The sequence below is a fragment of the Prionailurus bengalensis genome, chromosome E3 (genome assembly GCF_016509475.1).
Source record: "Prionailurus bengalensis isolate Pbe53 chromosome E3, Fcat_Pben_1.1_paternal_pri, whole genome shotgun sequence".
Lineage (NCBI taxonomy): Eukaryota > Metazoa > Chordata > Mammalia > Carnivora > Felidae > Prionailurus > Prionailurus bengalensis.
The window spans coordinates 24,659,730-24,685,836 of NC_057357.1; the positions used below are offsets into that span (position 1 = coordinate 24,659,730).

General features: G+C 41.4%; 1 long non-coding RNA gene across 1 annotated transcript in view; it reads right to left on the reverse strand.

The window, feature by feature from the left end:
- Positions 1–8,166: 8,166 nt before the first annotated feature.
- Positions 8,167–26,107, reverse strand: part of LOC122471579 — a 115,367-nt gene continuing 97,426 nt past the window's right edge. The window contains exons 4-5 of the long non-coding RNA XR_006294211.1: positions 8,680–8,753; positions 8,167–8,304 (exon numbers count right to left, since the gene is read on the reverse strand). This is a non-coding gene — a long non-coding RNA (uncharacterized LOC122471579). The remainder of the gene's footprint in view (positions 8,305–8,679; positions 8,754–26,107) is intronic.

Sequence of the window (26,107 nt, forward strand, 5' to 3'; positions counted from 1 at the left end):
TCTTGTATTTATGCTACCTTCTCCATTACTACAACTTCATCTTCATATATGATAACAATATTGTGAAAATACATGTGCAATTATAGCAAAGGTTACATAATAGGCTGGGCTAGGTACAGTCTTCCAAAATATATTTATTCTTGAAATTCATCATTTTTCCCTGGGAAACTTTTTCAAACGTGGGGTTTTTGTTTTGTTTTGTTTTTTGATACCACAGACCACCATTTTGTATTTTTCTTTTAATTTTTTAGTGAAAGGCTCTGAGTACTGTGAGTTGTGTAAAATCCTATTTTTTCATTCCCCTTCTTGGCTCTTCACCCAGGCATGCTTTACCTTCTCTCTAGTCTTTAATGTTCCACCACTACCTATCTACAAAAACAAAAATCAAGGGGTGTTTGGGTGGCTCAGTTGATTAAGTGTCTGACTTTGGCTCAGGTCATGATCTCACGGTTTGTGAGTTCAAGCCCCAAGTGGGGCTCTTTGCTGTCAGCATGGCTCCCCTGCTCTCTCTCGCTCTCTCAAAAAATAATAAATAAATATTACAAAAAAAAGTCTCAAAAACAAAACAAAACCCTAGCAAAGTTTCTCTTCTGGTGAGGGAGTTAAATCTCAGGTCAGGGTTGGGATAACAATGGCCTGATTGAATTGACTTATGAATGGCTTAAGCTTTCCAAATTTGTGTTTCAAAAAAAAGGTGCCTAGGGGCACCTGGGTGATGCAGTTGGCTCAGGTCATGATCTTGAAGTCCCCTAAATTTGAGCCTTGCGTTAGGCTCTGTGCAGACAGCTCCGAGCCTGAATCCTGCTTTGGATTCTGTGTCTCTCTCGCTCTCTGCCTCTCTCTCTCAAAAATAAATAAACATTAGGGGCGCCTGGGTGGCGCAGTTGGTTAAGCGTCCGACTTCAGCCAGGTCACCATCTCGCGGTCCTTGAGTTCGAGCCCCGCGTCAGGCTCTGGGCTGATGGCTCAGAGCCTGGAGCCTGTTTCCGATTCTGTGTCTCCCTCTCTCTCTGCCCCTCCCCCGTTCATGCTCTGTCTCTCTCTGTCCCAAAAATAAATAAACGTTGAAAAAAAAATTAAAAAAAAAAAATAAACATTAAAAAATTTTTTTAAAGGTGTCTGTAATTTAAATGAATCTCTAGTAAAGTAAAAACACCAAAAAATAACCTTAGAGACTAATAAAAAGCTACCCAATTATAGTGCTGAAGAACTATAATTTGGGCAGTATCCTGGACATCTTCTCAAAACAGTGCCAGTGTTTACATGCCTTTAACCTGTCTCCGTAGTTGCTGTGGGGTCTCTAAAGGAAAGAGTCAGTAGGTAGAGGATCAATCTGGTTTGTCCATAGGGTGGATGTAAGTCACCTGTGCTTATTTAACCAACTTGGGAGGAAGGCAGACGGAAGCCAGAAAACTAATGGACAAACTGTGTCAACAGAATACTGGTTTTAAATAGGAGGGAGGTTGGAAGAACCAATTATTTTTGTTTTAATTTGAAATTCTCCTACAGATTAAAATATGTCTATTTTAATATACCACGTCCTCCCCACCCTTGCACATCATCTGACCTTCCTGAGAATCACTTTAGTAGTGCAATTCTGAAGTGTATCATGCATTTGAAAAATGTTGGGGTGGAAAAAAAAGGGTAACCATTTCAGTGAAGGCTTGTGTAACTTTGGAACATTCCCCAGGAAATTAAAATATACACCAGATAATGAAGAGCAACATCTGGAATGTTAAAACAACAACAACAAAGTTGACCTGTCAGCACAAAGCCCTTTTGCCTAATGGCTGGATTTCTCAGTGGTGGGCTATATGTATATTGTAGAATGTTCAGCAGCATCCTTGGCTTCTATTCTTCAGATGCCATTAGCACCCACATTCTCAGCTGTGACAACCAAAAATGTCTCTAGTAATTGCCAAATATCCTTCCAGGACAAAATCGGACCTGGTTGAGAACCACAGCCTTATGGGAACAGCAGTTCCTTTCTTTTGAGAGGCAGTATGTTCTTAACCCCTACAAGAATTTAAGAGACTAGCTCTGAAGCCAGATAAGCTGAGTTCAAATCCAAGTATACCATTTAAAAAAATCTGTGTTATTGTGGATAAGTTACCTAACCTATCTGTGCCTCTGTTTTCTCATCTGTAAAGTGGGAATAAAAACAATACCTATTTAACTAGTTGTTATTGGTTGAGTTTGTAACTCAGATAGTACTTAATAAAGTACTTACATTTTAAGTGCTCAAAATTAACAAGTATTATTAGGGAATTATGGTTCTGCTGGCTTATATGACATATGCAAATTAGAAAAAAGACACTCCATGCCACAATTTATAAAACTGTATGTGGTAGCCCTTGGAGAACTGATCTTTTCTCACCCTAGACATGGGATCCTTTTTTGTTTTTATTTTTTAAATGTTATTTATTTTTGAGAGAGAGAAAGAGAGAGAGAGAGAGAGAGAGAGCACGAGTGGGGGTAGGGCAGAGAGAGGAAGACACAGAATCTGAAGCAGGCTCTAGGCTCTGAGCTCCAGCACAGAGCCTGACATGGGGCTCAAACTCACGGACCATGAGATCATGACCTGAGCCAGAGTCAGATGCTTAACTGACAGCCCCCCAGACACCCCTAGACATGAGATCTAAATGGAAGTTGAGGGGCACCTGGGTGGCTCACTCAGTTAAGTGTTCAACTCTTGATTTTGGTTCAGGTCATGATCTCATGGTTCCTCAGATTGAGCTCCAAGTTGGGCTCTGAACTGACAGCATGGAACCTGCTTGGGCTTCTCTCTCTCCCCCTCTCTTTCTGCTCCCTTACCCCCTGACCCCATCTCTCAAAATAAAGAAACATAAAAAAAAATAAATGGAAGTTGAGATCTTTTTTTTTGTGCATCAAAATGATAGGCATACAAGATCTTGGCAAATCAGTCTGAATCCTTCAAGGCATTTTCTAATTTGAGTGAGGTAAAGTTCTCTTTGATGATAAAATGTAATGAGGTAAGTCTGTAAGCCAGCAGCGGCAACATCCCATTGTGGGAGAAAAGACTAACGTAGCAGAAAACGTTAAATTGACATGCAGAGAGCCCTTGAGAAAGGCTGGCCATGCTTTTAGTGCACAAAACCCTCACTGCCACCCTAGTTCTTGAAGATTGGTTGTACAATTCTGGTGGTACATCCTTTGAGATCTGGATTCTTTATTTTGGCTGTGCATAAAGACCACCTGGCTAATACAGTTTCTGAGATCCCACTGCTGATCTCATGAAGGATAAGCTCCTGGGGTGGGATTTGGTTAGGTTTATTAAAAGATAATGCTCTAGGCAAGTCTGTCAACTAAAGGTTCTAAAGATGTGTGAAGATAATAGAGTGGGCATAATGGGTTTAAATGCTTTCATGTAACAGGTCTGTCCATTTAAAAAATGGCATTCTTCCATTCTGCATTCAATGCAAACATTTGTCAAATGTCTACAGTGTGCCAGACACATGCTAGGTTCTATAAGTACGAAGACAATAAGGTCTCTCAAATAGATGTTTTATTCTCTATTTGATACTTAAGAAGATGATTAGTTCCGAACTATTAAAATTTTATGTTCCGAAACCAAAAATTATGACCTCTGTTAAAACTGTTGGTTTTCAAAAAGCATTTAAAAAAACCAAAGGCTGCCAGATTCCTTAAAGTCTTAAACCATTTTAAAATTCCATTTTAGGGGCAGCTGAGTGGCTCTGTCAGTTAAGGATCCCACTCTTGATTTCAGCTCAGGTCATGATCTCCAGGTGATGGGATGGGGCCCCACAATGGGCTCCATGCTGAGTGTGGAGCCTGTGTGGGATTCTGTCTCCCTCTCTCTCTCTGTCCCTTCCCCCCCCATTAACATTTTTTAAAATTCCATTTTAAATATAAGCTGTTTAAAATAAAATTACACACAAACTATATTTTAACACTGAAACAACACATACACAGGACATTTTCAAGTAGAAATCAAATTAGATGATTCACAGTGACTTCAGTCCTGTACTGGGTAAAGAGAAGAAAGTCATTTCAAATTTTTCTCAGAATTTCCGGAATCAACCTAAGTTTTCCAGAACTTTACAAAGGCAGGGCACACTTTTATCCATCACTTTGGACATCAGGCCTTCAGCAAGGTGGGGTCGGGGGCCCCGTGTGCACCAGATTTGACGGGTGGGAAGGAGCTGCATGCAAGGAGCTTGCGGGCGCTCGCGGGACGGCTCCGAGTCTCCGTGGCGGCTGGCACCCAGCTGCCTCACCCACGGAACTTGGCGAGGGGCTCGCGCCTCCCTCCGTCCCACAACCGTCACCACCCCAGAGCGGCGCATGACACTCCCGGACAGCAGCGCCCCAGCCAATGGGGATACTCACCCAAGACACCTCGCTCCCAGGGCTCTCTGGCTGAGCTCAATAAGCAGCGCGCAGCCCGCTTTCTCCGAAACCGCCATGCTTGCGGCCCTCCCCTGACCCACCTGCGCGTGCGCCGCGCTCCCTCATTCTCAGCAGGTGTATCCCCACACCCTGAACCCCCTGCGCGTGCATCCCCACTCCTTGACTCCTCAGCGCGTGCGCCGCGCTCCGTCAGCCTCAGCAGGTGTATCCCCACACCTTGAATCCTCAGCGCGTGCATCCCCACTCCCTGATCCCCCGGCGCGTGCGCCCCGCCCCCTTAGTCCCAGCGCGTGTATCCCCACACCCTGACTCCCCCTACGCGGGCCCTCCCCCCTTCCCCGCGTTTGGCCGGCTTCTTCAGGCCCGGGTTTTGAGGTCCGACCGCCCTCAGCCCCTCCCAGTGCGTGCAGACCTCTCAGCCTTTATCCTCCATAACCCCACTTCCTCCTTCCCCCTGCTTTCCTTCAGCTAGTCCTATTCCTATCCTTGCACCCTACATCCTGGGTCTCCTGCTGTTTTTGTCCGCCTTTCTACTTACTGGTTTTCTCTTTCCTGATTTTTTCGTTTGTTTTATCTTTTAATGTTTATTTTTGAGAGAGAGAGAGATCATAAACGCGTGTGAGAGAGGGGGAGGGGCAGAGGGAGCAGAGGACTGAGGATCCGAAGCAGGCTCTGTACTGAAGCAGAGAGGCTGAAGCGGTGCTGGAACTCACCAATGAACAGTGAGATCATGACCTGAGTGGAAGTGGGGTGCTCAACAAAGCCACCCAGGCACCCCCGTGTTATTTCCTGCAACAGGTCTCCTTCTCATCCGGCCTTCCTGCGCCATGCCTCCTTTATCCCTTTACACTGGTTAGCTCTTAAGTTTATTACCTATATACGCTTCGGCGATTGAATATGTTTTGTGTGTGTCTGTTTTCGTCTCTAACTTAAATCTTTAGTCTTTGGATTTTGGAGGACATGGTGCTTCTCCTCCCTAAAATGAATGGAATAGAAATAAACCTCCAACAAAAGAGGAAAACAAAAGGCAAGGGTCATGAGTGGGTTAACAATATAAAAGATTGCAAGTTAGAAAGCAGATGGAAGTGTGTTGACAAATGAAAGCAAGAGAACTTGTCACCAAGCGAGCAAGAGGGGATACACTAGATCTAGGTGCAGATTTTCTCCGGGGAGTCCTGGAGAGACCCAGGGCTCGGAGTTGACATGTGATTTGGAGATCTTAAAAATACAGGGAAAATTAAAAAAATATATACATATATGAAAATTTTAAAGTTTAAAAATTTTAAAAATTTTAAAATTTAAAAACTAGCATAGTTGTTCCAGTCAGGTAGGGTATAGCACCCAGATGGCTCCAAGTGTAGAATCCTAGGTACTAGAAAAGGCTGCAATGCATAAAACCAGAAGGTGCTTTTTTAAAAAGGAGCCATTAGTGGGGCAAGAACCCTTTGAAATGAAAAATTCCGTTGCTTAAAAGAAACAAGGTAAGGGCTGGGAGACAAAATGTAGGCACTCTCCGAGAATACAGAAAAAACAAAATAAATATGGGAGAAAACATAAGGGACTTAAATCACTAATGTGGGAGATCTCACATTTGCATAATAGTAAAGACAGAAAAAGAGAACAGGGGAAGATAGAGGGGAGCAACTACTAAATAACTGAAAACATTTCCTCAAAGCTCAAGAAAGACTTGAGCTTGAAGGAGTCTGTTGTGTAACAGGACGAATGCAACACGACCTACACCAAGACTCTTCTTCATGAAATGTTTGAACCCCAAGCATAAAGGGAAAAAAAAAGTCTTGGGGTGATGGAAGAGCTGGGTGTGTTCATGTTTGGGGTGGTACCTGTTTAACTACAAAGGAATGCTAATCAGCAACCCTGGATGTTAGGAGACTGGCATAATGTTTTCAATGTTCTGAGAAAATACACTATTTAGAGTAGAATTCTATACCCAGACATTCTGTCCCAGCAGTGTGAAGTACAAAGAAACAGCCAGACAATTACTCAGAAACTTTACTCCCTCCTCTTGCCTAGAAAGTTACTTGTGGTTTCACTCCAGCAAAAAGAGGACAAAAATCAAGAAAGAGGAAGATACAGTATACCAAAAAAAGTAGAACCAACCCAGGAGTGCAAGAAAATGAAATACCAGGATAATGATGTACAGAAGGTTTAGAAAGCTATCTGCCCAAACCTATGTTCATAAGTGAAACAGAATTAAAATAGTTTTCTTGATTTATGCTTATCCAGTGTTGGTATCAAGTTTATATAATTGTTAATATCAAGGTGATATGATCTCATAATATGATATCAATTTTGCAGTTCTTACATTTTCAGGAAGCACTTATAAAAAACAGAGATTCCTTGAAAGTAGTTAAACTCATCTGGGCCTTTTTTTGGAGAGTCAGATGGGATGAGTTCTGATTAACATTTTCTTTCTTTTTTTAAAAAATTTTTTAATGTTAATTTATTTTTGAAGGAGAGAGAGAGTGTGAATAGGGGAGGGGCAGAGAGAGAGGGAGACACAGAATCCGAAGCAGGCTCCAGGTTCTGAGCTGTCTGCACAGAACCTGACATGGGGCTCCAACTCATGAGCCATAGATCATGACCTGAGCATGACCTGAGACCATGAGTCTGATGCTTAACCAACTGAGCCACCCAGGTGCCCCTGATTAACATTTTTATTAAAAAATAGTTAATAATCAGCTTAAGTTTTCTATTTTTTCTTGGGCCTATCTATTTACTTATGTCTATACATAATTGAAAATTATATGAGACAAATTAAATTTGGTTCCAATCTCACATTAACCAGAATGGCTTATAGGTGGCACACTCAAGAAGAAATGTGCCAGAAGCCAAGATGGTGTGGAAATAAGGGGCAGATATTTATTGGGAGACAATTCTTCATGGGTCTCTTGCATTTCTGCATGACTTGCAAACAGAAGCACTAACTGCCCTTTTGCTTTGGACTATTTTTGCAAGGATGAATATAGAGCAAACAGCCTTGAAGAGAGATCATATTTCCCTCTGGACCAGAGGAAACATTTACTTAATGTTTAGTATACTAAAAATGTTTCCTTCCAGAGCAAAGGTAGGGCCCTTTACAAAAGATTTGGATTCCATAAGCCCAAAGTTCCTCTTCTGTCACACAACCCACTGAATGTACAGGCATTACATGGCTCTTTTTATGTTGCCTTATAAAAATTAAGGATTGGGGTGCCTCGGTGGCTCAGTCAGTTAAACATCTGACTTTGGCTCAGATCATGATCTGGTAGTCTGTGAGTTCAAGCCCCTTGTTGGGTTCTGTGCTCACAGCTTGGAGCCGGGAGCCTGCTTGGGATTCTGTGTCTCCCTCTCTCTGTGCCCCTCCCCTGCTCACACTCTGTGTCTCTCTCTCAAAAATAAACTTAAAAAAATAAATTAAAATTAGGGATTAAAGAATTGGCACAAATATAATCTCTGACTACTGCTATTGCTATAATAAATTCCTGTCTTTGACCTAGGATTCCAGAGTCTTCTGCCAGTATTCATGAAACTGTGGTAAGCCAACTTGATAGCTTTCAAGTAGGGTAACATCTCAGTTCTTTACAACAGGTCACTTACTGTAATCTTAATCTTAAATCTATACATTTTCTTCTTTGGGGGTTCAATTTGTGTATACACATGGACACACACAAAGACACAAACGGAGAGGGAGAAGTCCCTCTGTGTGTCTAATAGTAATTAGTATCTAATTGCAGACAGCAATCTAAGAAAGACATAACGGTCACTTATTGGAACTGAATCTCATAGCAGGTTTATTTGAGTATTTTGTTTTATCAATATTAGCAATGGTCAGGAAGATTTGTTCCAGTGTTATCTGACAGAATAGTCTTCTAGATTGAATAGTGCTTTAGCTTCTTCCAAAATCCTAAACACCTTTAATAGAAAAAAAATGATGTATTACCATTGTAATATCCCCAGATGACCCTTTCCTCCACCCAATCGTTCCCCAACTCCTGCCAGGTTTATGCTTAGCGACAAAAAGACACAGAAGGGGGAAGATAGAAAGTAGAAGGAAAGATAGTTGAAAAATAGAAGGCAGTTTTCCATCCTTATTCTCTTGATACGATAGAATGATAGAATTAATTAGGGTTAGAAGTCTCAGTCAAACTACAGGGGCCTTTGAAAAGTAACAAAGTTTCTTCTCCTGTGCCAGTGTCAGGCTTCCATTCCACATGCTTAATCCCAATGCCTCCTTCTAAGAGTCCTCTCTTACACACAATGCTAGAAGAATATGATTTCTACAATCACCTTTTCCCAGCAGATTTCCTTTTTTGGAATGTGGTAGCCAATAATCCCTTGATTCTCCTGGTGTATGTCGTTACCTAAGAAAGGTAAGATTTGACAGGTGAGTAACAGAAAGGGCCCCATATTTGATAAGATAAATAAATCCTATTCTAATTGTCCATACCACTGGAAGAGAGAATATATATTAATACAAAAGACAACGTAATCCCAAAGCCCTTTCTCTTTTAGTATATGTCACTTTGTTAAATATTTTAATAGATTTACTTCCACATGAACTATGGTCTTATTGCCTATAGTTTGTAAAAATTATAGAGGGACAGATAATCACAGCAAGGTCATAGACTTATTTTGCCAAACCTGACTTATATGAATCCTAATGTTCCACTGTCCTGAAACTATGCTCATAAATTTGGGTGTGGTTTCCTTCTCCAGGTGTGTGTGTGTGTGTGTGTGTACACGCGTGTTTAGGGTAGCATCTCTATAACTATTCTCATGACTAGGGAATATTCATCCTAAAGGAAAGAAAAAATTCATATATATAAAACATAAATGTGAAGGCATTCATTAGAGAAATGGGATATTACAGCTTTTGAAAATATGGTAGTAATATTGTAGCCATTCCTAATTGATAGGATGCACTTATATATATTATCACACAATTGGAGATTATTGCAAATGGAATTGAGGTTAAAGTAATTTTTTATTTTTATTTATTTTTTTATATGAAATTTATTGACAAATTGGTTTCCATACAACACCCAGTGCTCATCCCAAAAGGTGCCCTCCTCAATACCCATCACCCACCCCCCATCAACCCTCAGTTTGTTCTCAGTTTTTAACAATCTCTTATGCTTTGGCTCTCTCCCACTCTAACCTCTTTTTTTTTTTCTTCCCCTCCCCCATGGGTTTCTGTTAAGTTTCTCAGGATCCACATAAGAGTGAAACCATATGGTATCTGTCTTTCTCTGTATGGCTTATTTCACTTAGCATCACACTCTCCAGTTCCATCCATGTTGCTACAAAAGGCCATATTTCATTTTTTCTCATTGCTACGTAGAATTCCATTGTGTATATAAACCACAATTTCTTTATCCATTCATCAGTTGATGGACATTTAGGCTCTTTCCATAATTTGGCTATTGTTGAGAGTGCTGCTATGAACATTGGGGTACAAGTGGCCCTATGCATCAGTACTCCTGTATCCCTTGGATAAATTCCTAGCAGTGCTATTGCTGGGTCATAGGGTAGGTCTATTTTCAATTTTCTGAGGAACCTCCACACTGCTTTCCAGAGCGGCTGCACCAATTTGCATTCCCACCAACAGTGCAAGAGGGTTCCCGTTTCTCCACATCCTCTCCAGCATCTATAGTCTCCTGATTTGTTCATTTTGGCCACTCTGACTGGCGTGAGGTGATACCTGAGTGTGGTTTTGATTTGTATTTCCCTGATAAGGAGCGACGCTGAACATCTTTTCATGTGCCTGTTGGCCATCCGGATGTCTTCTTGAGAGAAGTGTCTATTCATGTTTTCTGCCCATTTCTTCACTGGGTTATTTGTTTTTCGGGTGTGGAGTTTGGTGAGCTCTTTATAGATTTTGGATACTAGCCCTTTGTCCGATATGTCATTTGCGAATATCTTTTCCCATTCCGTTGGTTGCCTTTTAGTTTTGTTGGTTGTTTCCTTTGCTGTGCAGAAGCTTTTTATCTTCATAAGGTCCCAGTAATTCACTTTTGCTTTTAATTCCCTTGCCTTTGGGGATGTGTCGAGTAAGAGATTGCTACGGCGGAGGTCAGAGAGGTCTTTTCCTGCTTTCTCCTCTAAGGTTTTGATGGTTTCCTGTCTCACATTCCGGTCCTTTATCCATTTTGAGTTTATTTTTGTGAATGGTGTGAGAAAGTGGTCTAGTTTCAACCTTCTGCATGTTGCTGTCCAGTTCTCCCAGCACCATTTGTTAAAGAGGCTGTCTTTTTTCCATTGGATGTTCTTTCCTGCCTTGTCAAAGATGAGTTGGCCATACTTTTGTGGGTCTAGTTCTGGGGTTTCTATTCTATTCCATTGGTCTATGTGTCTGTTTTGGTGCCCATACCATGCTGTCTTGATGATGACAGCTTTGTAGTAGAGGCTAAAGTCTGGGATTGTGATGCCTCCTGCTTTGGTCTTCTTCTTCAAAATTACTTTGGCTATTCGGGGCCTTTTGTGGTTCCATATGAATTTTAGGATTGCTTGTTCTAGTTTCAAGAAGAATGCTGGTGCAATTTGGATTGGGATTGCATTGAATGTGTAGATAGCTTTGGGTAGTATTGACATTTTGACAATATTTATTTTTCCAATCCATGAGCAGGGAATGTCTTTCCATTTCTTTAAATCTTCTTCAATTACCTTCATAAGCTTTCTGTAGTTTTCAGCATACAGATCCTTTACATCTTCGGTTAGATTTATTCCTAGGTATTTTATGCTTCTTGGTGCAATTGTGAATGGGATCAGTTTCTTTATTTGTCTTTCTGTTGCTTCATTGTTAGTGTATAAGAATGCAAGTAATTTCTGTACATTGATTTTGTATCCTGCAACTTTGCTGAATTCATGTATCAGTTCTAGCAGAGTTTTGGTGGAGTCTATTGGATTTCCATGTATAATATCATGTCATCTGCAAAAAGCGAAAGCTTGACTTCATCTTTGCCAATTTTGATGCCTTTGATTTCCTTTTGTTGTCTGACTGCTGATGCTAGAACTTCCAGCACTATGTTAAACAACAGCGGTGAGAGTGGGCATCCCTGTCATGTTCCTGATCTCAGGGAAAAAGCTTTCAGTTTTTCCCCGTTGAGGATGATATTAGCTGTGGGCTTTTCATAAATGGCTTTTATGATCTTTAAGTATGTTCCTTCTATCCCGACTTTCTCAAGGGTTTTTATTAAGAAAGGGTGCTGGATTTTGTCAAAGGCCTTTTCTGCATCGATTGACAGGATCATACAGTTCTTCTCTTTTTTTTCGTTAATGTGATGTATCACGTTGATTGATTTGCGAATGTTGAACCAGCCCTGCATCCCAGGAATGAATCCCACTTGATCATGGTGAATAATTCTTTTTATATGCCATTGAATTCGATTTGCTAGTATCTTATTGAGAATTTTTGCATCCATATTCATCAGGGATATTGGCCTGTAGTTCTCTTTTTTTACTGGGTCTCTGTCTGGTTTAGGAATCAAAGTAATACTGGCTTCATAGAATGAGTCTGGAAGTTTTCCTTCCCTTCCTATTTCTTGGAATAGCTTGAGAAGGATAGGTATTATCTCTGCTTTAAACGTCTGGTAGAATTTCCCTGGGAAGCCATCTGGTCCTGTACTCTTTTTTGTTGGGAGATTTATGATAACCGATTCAATTTCTTCGCTGGTCATGGGTCTGTTCAAGCTTTCTATTTCCTCCTGATTGAGTTTCGGAAGTGTGTGGGTGTTCAGGAATTTGTCCATTTCTTCCAGGTTGTCCAATTTGTTGGCATATAATTTTTCATAGTATTCGCTGATAATTGTTTGTATCTCTGAGGGATTGGTTGTAATAATTCCATTTTCATTCATGATTTTATCTATTTGGGTCATCTCCCTTTTCTTTTTGAGAAGCCTGGCTAGAGGTTTGTCAATTTTGTTTATTTTTTCAAAAAACCAACTCTTGGTTTCGTTGATCTGCTCTACAGTTTTTTTTAGATTCTATATTGTTTATTTCTGCTCTGATCTTTATTATTTCTCTTCTTCTGCCGGGTTTAGGCTGCCTTTGCTGTTCTGCTTCTAGTTCCTTTAGGTGTGCTGTTAGATTTTGTATTTGGGATTTTTCTTGTTTCTTGAGATAGGCCTGGATTGCAATGTATTTTCCTCTCAGGACTGCCTTTGCTGCATCCCAAAGCATTTGGATTGTTGTATTTTCATTTTCGTTTGTTTCCATATATTTTTTAATTTCTTCTCTAATTGCCTGGTTGATCCACTCATTCGTTAGTAGGGTGTTCTTTAACCTCCATGCTTTTGGAGGTTTTCCAGACTTTTTCCTGTGGTTGATTTCAAGCTTCATCGCATTGTGGTCTGAAAGTATGCATGGTATAATTTCAATTCTTGTAAACTTATGAAGGGCTGTTTTGTGACCCAGTATATGATCTATCTTGGAGAATGTTCCATGTGCACTCGAGAAGAAAGTATATTCTGTTGCTTTGGGATGCAGAGTTCTAAATATATCTGTCAAGTCCATCTGATCCAATGTCTCATTCAGGGCCCTTGTTTCTTTATTGACCGTGTGTCTAGATGATCTATCCATTTCTGTAAGTGGGGTGTTAAAGTCCCCTGCAATTACCACATTCTTATCAATAAGGTTGCTTATGTTTATGAGTAATTGTTTTATATATTTGGGGGCTCCGGTATTCGGTGCATAGACATTTATAATTGTTAGCTCTTCCTGATGGATAGACCCTGTAACTATTATATAATGTCCTTCTTCATCTCTTGTTACAGCCTTTAATTTAAAGTCTAGTTTGTCTGATATAAGTATGGCTACTCCAGCTTTCTTTTGGCTTCCAGTCGCATGATAAATAGGTCTCCATCCCCTCACTCTCAATCTAAAGGTGTCCTCAGGTCTAAAATGAGTCTCTTGTAGACAGCAAATAGATGGGTCTTGTTTTTTTTATCCATTCTGATACCCTATGTCTTTTGGTTGGCGCATTTAATCCATTTACATTCAGTGTTATTATAGAAAGATACGGGTTTAGAGTCATTGTGATGTCTGTATGTTTTATGCTTGTTGTGATGTCTCTGGGACTTTGTCTCACAGGGTCCCCCTTAGGATCTCTTGTAGGGCTGGTTTAGTGGTGACAAATTCCTTCAGTTTTTGTTTGTTTGGGAAGACCTTTATCTCTCCTTCTATTCTAAATGACAGACTTGCTGGATAAAGGATTCTTGGCTGCATATTTTTTCTGTCTAGCACCCTGAAAATCTCGTGCCAATTCTTTCTGGCCTGCCAAGTTTCAAAAGAGAGATCAGTCACGAGTCTTATAGGTCTCCCTTTATATGTGAGGGCATGTTTACCCCTTGCTGCTTTCAGAATTTTCTCTTTATCCTTGTATTTTGCCAGTTTCACTATGATATGTCGTGCAGAAGATCGATTCAAGTTACGTCTGAAGGGAGTTCTCTGTGCCTCTTGGATTTCAATGCCTTTTTCCTTCCCCAGTTCAGGGAAGTTCTCAGCTATTATTTCTTCAAGTACCCCTTCAGCACCTTTCCCTCTCTCTTCCTCCTCTGGGATACCAATTATGCGTATATTATTTCTTTTTAGTGTATCACTTAGTTCTCTAATTTCCCCCTCATACTCCTGGATTTTTTTCTCTCTCTTTTTCTCAGCTTCCTCTTTTTCCATAACTTTATCTTCTAGTTCACCTATTCTCTCCTCTGCCTCTTCAAGCCGAGCTGTGGTGGTTTCCATTTTGTTATGCATTTCGTTTAAAGCGTTTTTCAGCTCCTCGTGACTGTTCCTTAGTCCCTTGATCTCTGTAGCAAGAGATTCTCTGCTGTCCTGTATACTGTTTTCAAGCCCAGCGATTAATTTTATGACTATTATTCTAAATTCACTTTCTGTTATATTATTTAAATCCTTTTTGATCAGCTCATTAGCTGTTGTTATTTCTTCTGAGGGGAATTCTTCCGCTTGGTCATTTTGGATAGTCCCTGGCATGGTGAGGACCTGCAGGGCACTTCCCCTGTGCTGTGGTGTATAACTGGAGTTGGTGGGCGGGGCCGCAGTCAGACCTGATGTCTGCCCCCAGCCCACCACTGGGGCCAAAGTCAGACTGGTGTGTGCCTTCTCTTCCCCTCTCCTAGGGGCAGGATTCACTGTGGGGTGGCGTGGCCCATCTGGGCTACTTGCACACTGCCAGGCTTGTGATGCTGGGGATCTGGCGTATTAGCTGGGGTGGGTAGGCAAGGTGCACAGGGGCAGGAGGGGCAGGCTTAGCTCGCTTCTCCTTAGGTGATCCACTTCAGGAGGGTCCCTGTGGCAGTGGGAGGGAGTCAGATCTGCTGCCGGAGGTTTGGCTCCGCAGAAGCACAGAGTTGGGTGTTTGCACGGAGTGAGCAAGTTCCCTGGCACGTACTGGTTCTCTTTGGGATTTTGGCTAGGGGATGGGCGGGGGAGATGGCGCTGGCGAGCACCTTTGTTCCCCACCAAACTGAGCTCTGTCATCTGGGGGCTCAGCAGCTCTCCCTCCCTTTGTCCTCCAGCCTTCCCGCTTTCCGAGCAGAGCTGTTAACTTATGACCTCCCAGAAGCTAAGTCGCGCTTGCTGTCGGAACACAGTCCGTCAGGCCCCTCCACTTTTGCAAGCCAGACTCGGGGGCTCTGCTTGGCCGGTGAGCCGCCCCTCCGCCCCGGCTCTCTCCCGCTAGTCCGTGGAGCGTGCGCTGCCTCGCCGCCCTTCCTACCCTCTTCCGTGGGCCTCTCATCTGTGCTTGGCTCCGGCGACTCCATTCTGCTAATCCTCTGGCGGTTTTCTGGGTTATTTAGGCAGGTGTAGGTGGAATCTGAGTGATCAGCAGGACGCGCGGTGAGCCCAGCGTCCTCCTACACTGCCATCTTCCCCAGGCCTCCCTTCTTTTCTTTTTTAAAGTTTATTTATTTTGAGACACAGAATGTATGGATACATGTGCATGCATGAATGTGTGAGCAGGGAAGGGACAGAGAAAGGGAGAGAGAGAATCCCAAGCAGGCTCTGTGCTGACAGCACAGCCCCGATGCAGGGCTAGATCATTATGTGAGCTGAAATCTAGAGCTGGACGCTTAACTAACTGAGCCACCCAGGCACCTCCTAATCTTTTCTTATAAAGATACCAGTCATATTAGATTAGGGCCCACCCTAATGACCTAAGTAAGTTTAGCTTAATTACTTCTTTTTTAAAAAAAATTTTTTTTTCAACTTTTATTTATTTTTGGGACAGAGAGAGACAGAGCATGAATGGGGGAAGGGCAGAGAGAGAGGGAGACACAGAATCAGAAACAGGCTCCGGGCTCTGAGCCATCAGCCCAGAACCCGACGCGGGGCTCGAACTCACAGACCGCAAGATCGTGACCTGGCTGAAGTTGGACGCTTAACCGACTGCGCCACCCAGGTGCCCCTTAATTACTTCTTTAAAGAACCTACATCCAACTATAGCCACATTCTGAGGCACTGCGGGTAGGCCTTCAATTTATAAATTTTGAAGGGACACAATTCAGCCCATAATTATCTTTCTGTTACTGTTGTTGTTGTGGAAACTAGACATTTAAGATAAATAGTGTAACTGAATTGAACTGGTATCTGAACTCCCCTCCCCATCCCTTGTTTGCTGTTCCTGTCTTTTTTTTCCCCCCCTAACTTGTTGCTGTTCATTTGGTTAGCGACTTATGTGGACTAATTCTGTAGATTCTGTATCCTCTACTGGGTGCAGCCACTTATTTCTTTGACAGGCTTAAAAACAATCTGGCTTTTATTTTTAAAACTGGTTCTTAGAAGGTATCCCTGGGTCGGTATAATTTAGTAATCAGCTAAAAGAATTTTTTACATGCCTAGAGTCAGTAAGTCTTCCATTCTTTGTCAAATGGATCTGTGAATGAAGGCACACCTTCAAATTTAAGACCCTTTACAGCCTCAACTTTTAATTTCTTGCTTGACAGGATCTCAACATCAACTAGAGGTTTCTGACTGGAGTCTTCTCTCCTAGGTCATTTCTGGTCATACTCACTACTATTCTGAGCCTTTAATATCCTCAGGAATGTCAGAACTTTTCAAAGTTCACCTTGGTTATCTAGCTCTCTAGGTGTTCCTTCAAAATTAATTTCTGGCCAGGCTCTTATCTGGCTCAACTGAAATCACAGCCTTAGCCAAATGTAATGATGTTGCCAGCAGACTGCTATTGTTTTTATTAATGCCCTGGCCATAGGGCTTTTTCCAAAAATCGAAGTCCTGATTCAAATTCAATAGCAATAATTGCCTGGGAATGGAGTTTTTCAGGGACCTGCTATTTTAGTCACGGTATTGACAGTGTCTAGGGATGGGGCTTTTAACACAGCTCTAAATGGATCAGTTCTTTTAATCAACTTCAAGACTTTTATAGCTACCATGAGCTGAGGAGGGAGTGTGATAGGGACAGTTCTAAGTTAAAATGCCACAGACCTTTACTACTGTTTTTATAGAGGTTTGGTACTTTTTTGTTTGTTTGTTTTGTTTTTGTTTTTGTTATTGTTTTTTAATAGACTCTTTTTAAGTTTGTTCTGTGCTTTTGGTTAATTTCCAGTGCTCTTAATTGGCTGATTTTAAAAAGTTATTTTCCAAGTATTTTTGTTGCTTTTGTGGGAAAAGGAGTTTATTCCATCATACCAAAAAATTAAAATTTTCCATTTACTAACTTTTGGAGTAATGTGCTACATAGGAATAGATAACAAGCTACATAAAAGGGTTGCTTTTACTATTAAGAAAGATAATATAGAGTGTTTATTATGGTTTTTACCAAAGGTAAGCATTAAACAAATTAAGTATAATTATTTATACTACCTTCAAGAAATTAGCTCTGAGGAGCCAGTCTTCTAAATCTTCAGCCACCTGTTTTTAAAAGATGAATTCAGTGGCTTGAAGGATAACCTTCAGATGTTGGAATCAACATTTTACCTTGAGAGTTTAGAGAAACATTTCTGTATTTTGGTCAGAATAAAAATTCAGTGCTAAATTTCACAGGAATATAGTATTTTGGCCTTTTTACTCATCCTCTTAAAGGTATCTGAAAGACAACCTATAGCCAAAATGCCTCCATTAATTATTAACTTTTGTGGCCAGTTGTCTTGAAGCGTACTTTTGTTCGCATCTGATTTAGCTGCCTCTACGATACTGGTGATTAGTAGGGAAAGAAAGAAATGGGTAGCTAAATACCAACTAGTTAAGTCCCTTCTTTATAAATAACACAAATAGGTCTTCATATAGCAGCACTTTTTTTCCTATGGGTCTTACCTCTTACCTATGGTACTTCCCGAAATTCTTGATTCTTACGTTTTAGAAAAATCTTAAGATGATTTATGAGATTCAGAGCCAAATCAGAATTCCCTGAAATTGAGTAAGGCACAATTGTTCGACCATACTGACTCAAATCAAATTCTCTGGTGGGCAGGTCATAATGTGAGTTTGCAGTTAATAATAGATATGTAGTTAAAACCAAAATCACGGATATATGTAACAACAGCAACTTCCAATTTTGGCAAGTGAATAGTGCTCTCTTTATAAACATGGAATGAAATTGCTGGTGGTAAAGTGAAAACTAAAGAGAGGAGAGAAACATAGCATTACAATGGGTGGTAACCCAAGCAGGAAATTCATAGTGAAATCCATTAATACAAATGATTCAAATTTTTATCCCACTAGATATACATATGTAATACAAATGACTCTGTGTCCCTGGAAGCTAGATTCCTATAGGAATCAAGGCTTAGATGTAGAATCGGCTCTTCTTATCATTACTCCCAGAGACCTTCCTGTGGAATTCATACTTTCCATCATCACAATTCCATGCCCTGCTGCATTAAAGGCTTGTTTTCTGGGGTAGGAGAAACACTTAGAACTTTCACTAAGACTCATATGATTACCACCAATAATACTCAGCCGCTCACACCAGTGTACCAGCATATAAACAAGTTATTACATCAGAGTGAGCAGGGCTAGGGTTGCTGTTATACAATGAAAGCAGAAAGAGGTATTTCTGAAATGTGGGGGTTTCACTGGGGCACCTCTTGGTTTGCTTATTTTTCCACTGATAATAGTGAATATGCACTTTGCAACAACCATGGCCTGACAACTAAAGGGCTCAAGAAGGGTATGGCTCAACTTAACAATGAAGCAAGGTAGACCATTTGAAGTGTTGGTCAAGAGTGACTAAAATTTAGAATGTAAATGTGTAAATATTTCCTTATATTAAAATCCCTCTGTTGAAATAGCTGCAGTAGGGTCTGTGCCCCCATGCAGATTGTGACTAACAGAAATAGGCACAGATTACAATGAAAGGACAGAAAAGGAAGGGATGGATGTGCAAGCTGAATGAGAGTTTGGATGGGAGTTCCCAGTAGCACTCCTATGGTAGAGGAAATCATATGACCAAAAACCCAGAAGCAAAAAAGTAACATGGTTCATCTACAGAACTTCCAGCAGGTACGTAGTGCATACTATACAGTATACAAAGGAGTGGGAGAAATGGGATTGGAGCAATATCTAGGTACCAGGACAGATAGCCATATAAAGCACTCTGGACATGAGCCTAAGGCAATGGGAAGTTGCCAAAGTCTTTTAATTAGAACAGTGACATAATCATATCTGAGGTACAGATGAATCATTGTGGCACTTGTGGATAAATAAAAGATCCTGTCAAGAAAGTCTGCTAAGCTGGGAGAAAGCTAGTAGATACTAGAAGGTTTATGCTATACAAGAAGTCAGCAACAGAGATCAAAAAGTACGTTTAGAAAACCATTAAAACCAGACCAAGGAGCATGTTGTACATTAAATCTCTGGAACCTGTTCATCTTACATATTCTCATCACATACACAAAATGGTTATTTTGTGAGGTGACAAATATGTTAACTAACCTTACTGTGGTAATCATTTTCTAATATATATATGTGTGTTTCAACAGTCACATTGTACATCTTAAACTTACACAACATTATATGTTAATTATTCCTCAACAAAGCTGGGGAAAAACAGACCAAACATCTAAGAAAATAACTGGGGGAACTTTGGTGCCTGGAATCTAGTACAAATATTTGAGGACACAAGCACAGTCATTTAGTAATGAGAATATAATTTGAAATGGCACTTACCACATGTTGAGCCAATGCGTATTACTGAGCCTAAATCCATTATCAGCATATGGATAATTTTGACTTAGTAAATGGAAGGAAGCTGGTACAGAAGCATGGAGTCATGGAAGGATGGAACATCCTGATTATCCTATCAGTGCATTTATTACTTTTGCCTTCTACTAACACACAACTGCATTCTAAACATAGAATTTGGCTCCATGTCTAGGTATTATAGACCATTTACTTCCATCACCACCAGCATAGAATGTCTAATAAGATCTGCTAGGTAGACACCAACCTGAAAGCACTGTGTTTCGTTTTCCTTCCCATGGGCTGTACTATAATCAGATCCTTTCTCAGCGCCTGTGGTTGTCCTAGTTCTGATTCAATATGGCTGAACCTTAGAGTTTTTTCTACTGATTTATGAGAGAAATTAAAATCTGTTTCTTTCTTTTTTTTAATGTTTTTTTTAATTTATTATTTTTATTTTTATTTTATTTTATTTTTTTTCTGAAATTTATTGACAAATTGGTTTCCATACAACACCCAGTGCTCATCCCAAAAGGTGCCCTCCTCAATACCCATCACCCACCCTCTCCTCCCTCCCACCCCCCACCAACCCTCAGTTTGTTCTCAGTTTTTAACAGTCTCTTATGCTTTGGCTCTCTCCCATTCTAACCTCTTTTTTTTTTTTTTCCTTCCCCTCCCCCATGGGTTCCTGTTAAGTTTCTCAGGATCCACATAAGAGTGAAACCATATGGTATCTGTCTTTCTCTGTATGGCTTATTTCACTTAGCATCACACTCTCCAGTTCCATCCACGTTGCTACAAAAGGCCATATTTCATTTTTTCTCATTGCCACGTAATATTCCATTGTGTATATAAACCACAATTTCTTTATCCATTCATCAGTTGATGGACATTTAGGCTCTTTCCATAATTTGGCTATTGTTGAGAGTGCTGCTATGAACATTGGGGTACAAGTGGCCCTATGCATCAGTGCTCCTGTATCCCTTGGATAAATTCCTAGCAGTGCTATTGCTGGGTCATAGGGTAGGTCTATTTTTAATTTTCTGAGGAACCTCCACACTGCTTTCCAGAGCGGCTGCACCAATTTGCATTCCCACCAACAGTGCAAGAGGGTTCCCGTTTCTCCACATCCTCTCCAGCATCTATAGTCTCCTGATTTGTTCATTTTGGCCACTCTGACTGGCGTGAGGTGATACCTGAGTGTGGTTTTGATTTGTATTTCCCTGATAAGGAGCGACGCTGAACATCTTTTCATGTGCCTGTTGGCCATCCGGATGTCTTCTTGAGAGAAGTGTCTATTCATGTTTTCTGCCCATTTCTTCACTGGGTTATTTGTTTTTTGGGTGTGGAGTTTGGTGAGCTCTTTATAGATTTTGGATACTAGCCATTTGTCCGATATGTCATTTGCGAATATCTTTTCCCATTCCGTTGGTTGCCTTTTAGTTTTGTTGGTTGTTTCCTTTGCTGTGCAGAAGCTTTTTATCTTCATAAGGTCCCAGTAATTCACTTTTGCTTTTAATTCCCTTGCCTTTGGGGATGTGTCGAGTAAGAGATTGCTACGGCTGAGGTCAGAGAGGTCTTTTCCTGCTTTTTCCTCTAAGGTTTTGATGGTTTCCTGTCTCACATTCCGGTCCTTTATCCATTTTGAGTTTATTTTTGTGAATGGTGTGAGAAAGTGGTCTAGTTTCAACCTTCTGCATGTTGCTGTCCAGTTCTCCCAGCACCATTTGTTAAAGAGGCTGTCTTTTTTCCATTGGATGTTCTTTCCTGCTTTGTCAAAGATGAGTTGGCCATACGTTTGTGGGTCTAGTTCTGGGGTTTCTATTCTATTCCATTGGTCTATGTGTCTGTTTTGGTGCCCATACCATGCTGTCTTGATGATGACAGCTTTGTAGTAGAGGCTAAAGTCTGGGATTGTGATGCCTCCTGCTTTGGTCTTCTTCTTCAAAATTACTTTGGCTATTCGGGGCCTTTTGTGGTTCCATATGAATTTTAGGATTGCTTGTTCTAGTTTCGAGAAGAATGCTGGTGCAATTTGGATTGGGATTGCATTGAATGTGTAGATAGCTTTGGGTAGTATTGACATTTTGACAATATTTATTTTTCCAATCCATGAGCAGGGAATGTCTTTCCATTTCTTTAAATCTTCTTCAATTTCCTTCATAAGCTTTCTATAGTTTTCAGCATACAGATCCTTTACATCTTTGGTTAGATTCATTCCTAGGTCTTTTATGCTTCTTGGTGCAATTGTGAATGGGATCAGTTTCTTTATTTGTCTTTCTGTTGCTTCATTGTTAGTGTATAAGAATGCAACTGACTTCTGTACATTGATTTTGTATCCTGCAACTTTGCTGAATTCCTGTATCAGTTCTAGCAGACTTTTGGTGGAGTCTATCGGATTTTCCATGTATAATATCATGTCATCTGCAAAAAGCGAAAGCTTGACTTCATCTTTGCCAATTTTGATGCCTTTGATTTCCTTTTGTTGTCTGATTGCTGATGCTAGAACTTCCAGCATTATGTTAAACAGCAGCGGTGAGAGTGGGCATCCTTGTCGTGTTCCTGATCTCAGGGAAAAAGCTTTCAGTTTTTCCCCGTTGAGGATGATGTTAGCTGTGGGCTTTTCATAAATGGCTTTTATGATCTTTAAGTATGTTCCTTCTATCCCGACTTTCTCAAGGGTTTTTATTAAGAAAGGGTGCTGGATTTTGTCAAAGGCCTTTTCTGCATCGATTGACAGGATCATAAGGTTCTTCTCTCTTTTTTTGTTAATGTGATGTATCACGATGATTGATTTGCGAATGTTGAACCAGCCCTACATCCCAGGAATGAATCCCACTTGATCATGGTGAATAATTCTTTTTATATGCCATTTAATTCGATATGCTAGTATCTTATTGAGAATTTTTGCATCCATATTCATCAGGGATATTGGCCTGTAGTTCTCTTTTTTTACTGGGTCTCTGTCTGGTTTAGGAATCAAAGTAATACTGGCTTCATAGAATGAGTCTGGAAGTTTTCCTTCCCTTTCTATTTCTTGGAATAGCTTGAGAAGGATAGGTATTATCTCTGCTTTAAACGTCTGGTAGAACTCCCCTGGGAAGCCATCTGGTCCTGGACTCTTATTTGTTGGGAGATTTTTGATAACCGATTCAATTTCTTCGCTGGTTACGGGTCTGTTCAAGCTTTCTATTTCCTCCTGATTGAGTTTCGGAAGAGTGTGGGTGTTCAGGAATTTGTCCATTTCTTCCAGGTTGTCCAATTTGTTGGCATATAATTTTTCATAGTATTCGCTGATAATTGTTTGTATCTCTGAGGGATTGGTTGTAATAATTCCATTTTCATTCATGATTTTACCTATTTGGGTCATCTCCCTTTTCTTTTTGAGAAGCCTGGCTAGAGGTTTGTCAATTTTGTTTATTTTTTCAAAAAACCAACTCTTGGTTTCGTTGATCTGCTCTACAGTTTTTTTAGTTTCTATATTGTTTATTTCTGCTCTGATCTTTATTATTTCTCTTCTTCTGCTGGGCTTAGGCTGCCTTTGCTGTTCTGCTTCTAGTTCCTTTAGGTGTGCTGTTAGATTTTGTAATTGGGATTTTTCTTGTTTCTTGAGATAGGCCTGGATTGCAATGTATTTTCCTCTCAGGACTGCCTTTGCTGCGTCCCAAAGCATTTGGATTGTTGTATTTTCATTTTCGTTTGTTTCCACATATTTTTTAATTTCTTCTCTAATTGCCTGGTTGACACACTCATTCCTTAGTAGGGTGTTCTTTAACCTCCATGCTTTTGGAGGTTTTCCAGACTTTTTTCTGTGGTTGATTTCAAGCTTCATAGCATTGTGGTCTGAAAGTAAGCATGGTATAATTTCAATTCTTGTAAACTTATGAAGGGCTGTTTTGTGACCCAGTATATGATCTATCTTGGAGAATGTTCCATGTGCACTCGAGAAGAAAGTATATTCTGTTGCTTTGGGATGCAGAGTTCTAAATATATCTGTCAAGTCCATCTGATCCAATGTCTCATTCAGGGCCCTTGTTTCTTTATTGACCGTGTGTCTAGATGATCTATCCATTTCTGTAAGTGGGGTGTTAAAGTCCCCTGCAATTACCACATTCTTATCAATAAGATTGCTTATGTTTATGAGTAATTGTTTTATATATTTGGGGGCTCCGGTATTCGGTGCATAGACATTTATAATTGTTAGCTCTTCCTGATGGATAGACCCTGTAACTATTATATAATGTCCTTCTTCATCTCTTGTTACAGCCTTTAATTTAAAGTCTAGTTTGTCTGATATAAGTATGGCTACTCCAGCTTTCTTTTGGCTTCCAGTCGCATGATAAATAGTTCTCCATCCCCTCACTCTCAATCTAAAGGTGTCCTCAGGTCTAAAATGAGTCTCTTGTAGACAGCTAATAGATGGGTCTTGTTTTTTTATCCATTCTGATACCCTATGTCTTTTGGTTGGCGCATTTAATCCATTTACATTCAGTGTTATTATAGAAAGATACGGGTTTAGAGTCATTGTGATGTCTGTATGTTTTATGCTTGTTGTGATGTCTCTGGGACTTTGTCTCACAGGGTCCCCCTTAGGATCTCTTGTAGGGCTGGTTTAGTGGTGACAAATTCCTTCAGTTTTTGTTTGTTTGGGAAGACCTTTATCTCTCCTTCTATTCTAAATGACAGACTTGCTGGATAAAGGATTCTTGGCTGCATATTTTTTCTGTCTAGCACCCTGAAAATCTCGTGCCAATTCCTTCTGGCCTGCCAAGTTTCAAAAGAGAGATCAGTCACGAGTCTTATAGGTCTCCCTTTATATGTGAGGGCATGTTTACCCCTTGCTGCTTTCAGAATTTTCTCTTTATCCTTGTATTTTGCCAGTTTCACTATGATATGTCGTGCAGAAGATCGATTCAAGTTACGTCTGAAGGGAGTTCTCTGTGCCTCTTGGATTTCAATGCCTTTTTCCTTCCCCAGTTCAGGGAAGTTCTCAGCTATTATTTCTTCAAGTACCCCTTCAGCACCTTTCCCTCTCTCTTCCTCCTCTGGGATACCAATTATGCGTATATTATTTCTTTTTAGTGTATCACTTAATTCTCTAATTTTCCCCTCATACTCCTGGATTTTTTTTCTCTCTCTTTTTCTCAGCTTCCTCTTTTTCCATAACTTTATCTTCTAGTTCACCTATTCTCTCCTCTGCCTCTTCAAGCCGAGCTGTGGTGGTTTCCATTTTGTTATGCATTTCGTTTAAAGCGTTTTTCAGCTCCTCGTGACTGTTCCTTAGTCCCTTGATCTCTGTAGCAAGAGATTCTCTGCTGTCCTGTATACTGTTTTCAAGCCCAGCGATTAATTTTATGACTATCATTCTAAATTCACTTTCTGTTATATTATTTAAATCCTTTTTGATCAGCTCATTAGCTGTTGTTATTTCCTGGAGATTCTTCTGAGGGGAATTCTTCCGCTTGGTCATTTTGGATAGTCCCTAGCGTGGTGAGGACCTGCAGGGCACTTCCCCTGTGCTGTGGTGTATAACTGGAGTTGGTGGGCGGGGCCGCAGTCAGACCTGATGTCTGCCCCCAGCCCACCGCTGGGGCCACAGTCAGACTGGTGTGTGCCTTCTCTTCCCCTCTCCTAGGGGCGGGATTCACTGTGGGGTGGTGTGGCTCGTCTGGGCTACTTGCACCCTGCCAGGCTTGTGATGCTGGGGATCTGGCGTATTAGCTGGGGTGGGTAGGCAAGGTGCACAGGGGCAGGAGGGGCAGGCTTAGCTCGCTTCTCCTTAGGTGATCCACTTCAGGAGGGGCCCTGTGGCAGCGGGAGGGAGTCAGATCCGCTGCCAGAGGTTTGGCTCCGCCGAAGCGCAGAGTTGGGTGTTTGCCCGGAGCAAGCAAGTTCCCTGGCAGGAACCGGTTCCCTTTGGGATTTCGGCTGGGGGATGGGCGGGGGAAATGGCGCTGGCGAGCGCCTTTGTTCCCCACCAAACTGAGCTCTGTTGTCAGGGGGCTCAGCAGCTCTCCCTCCCTTTGTCCTCCAGCCTTCCCGCTTTCCGAGCAGAGCTGTTAATTTCTGACCTCCCAGACGCTAAGTCGCGCTTGCTGTCGGAACACAGTCCGCCCGGCCCCTCCGCTTTTGCAAGCCAGACTCGGGGGCTCTGCTTGGCCGCGAGCCGCCCCTCCGCCCCGGCTCCCTCCCGCCAGTCCGTGGAGCGCGCACCGCCTCGCCGCCCTTCCTACCCTCTTCCGTGGGCCTCTCGTCTGCGTTTGGCTCCGGCGACTCTGTTCTGCTAATCCTCTGGCGGTTTTCTGGGTTATTTAGGCAGGTGTAGATGGAATCTAAGTGATCAGCAGGACGTGCGGTGAGCCCAGCGTCCTCCTAAGCCGCCATCTTGCCGCCATTTTTAATGTTTTTTTTTAAATGTTTATTTATTTTTGAGAGACAGATAGAGACAGAGTACAAGCGGGGGAAGGGCAGACAGCGAGGGAGACATAGAGTCCAACGCAGGCTCCAGGCTCTGGGCTGTCAGCACAGAGCCCGGTGTGGGGCTCAAACTCACGAGCCGTGAGAT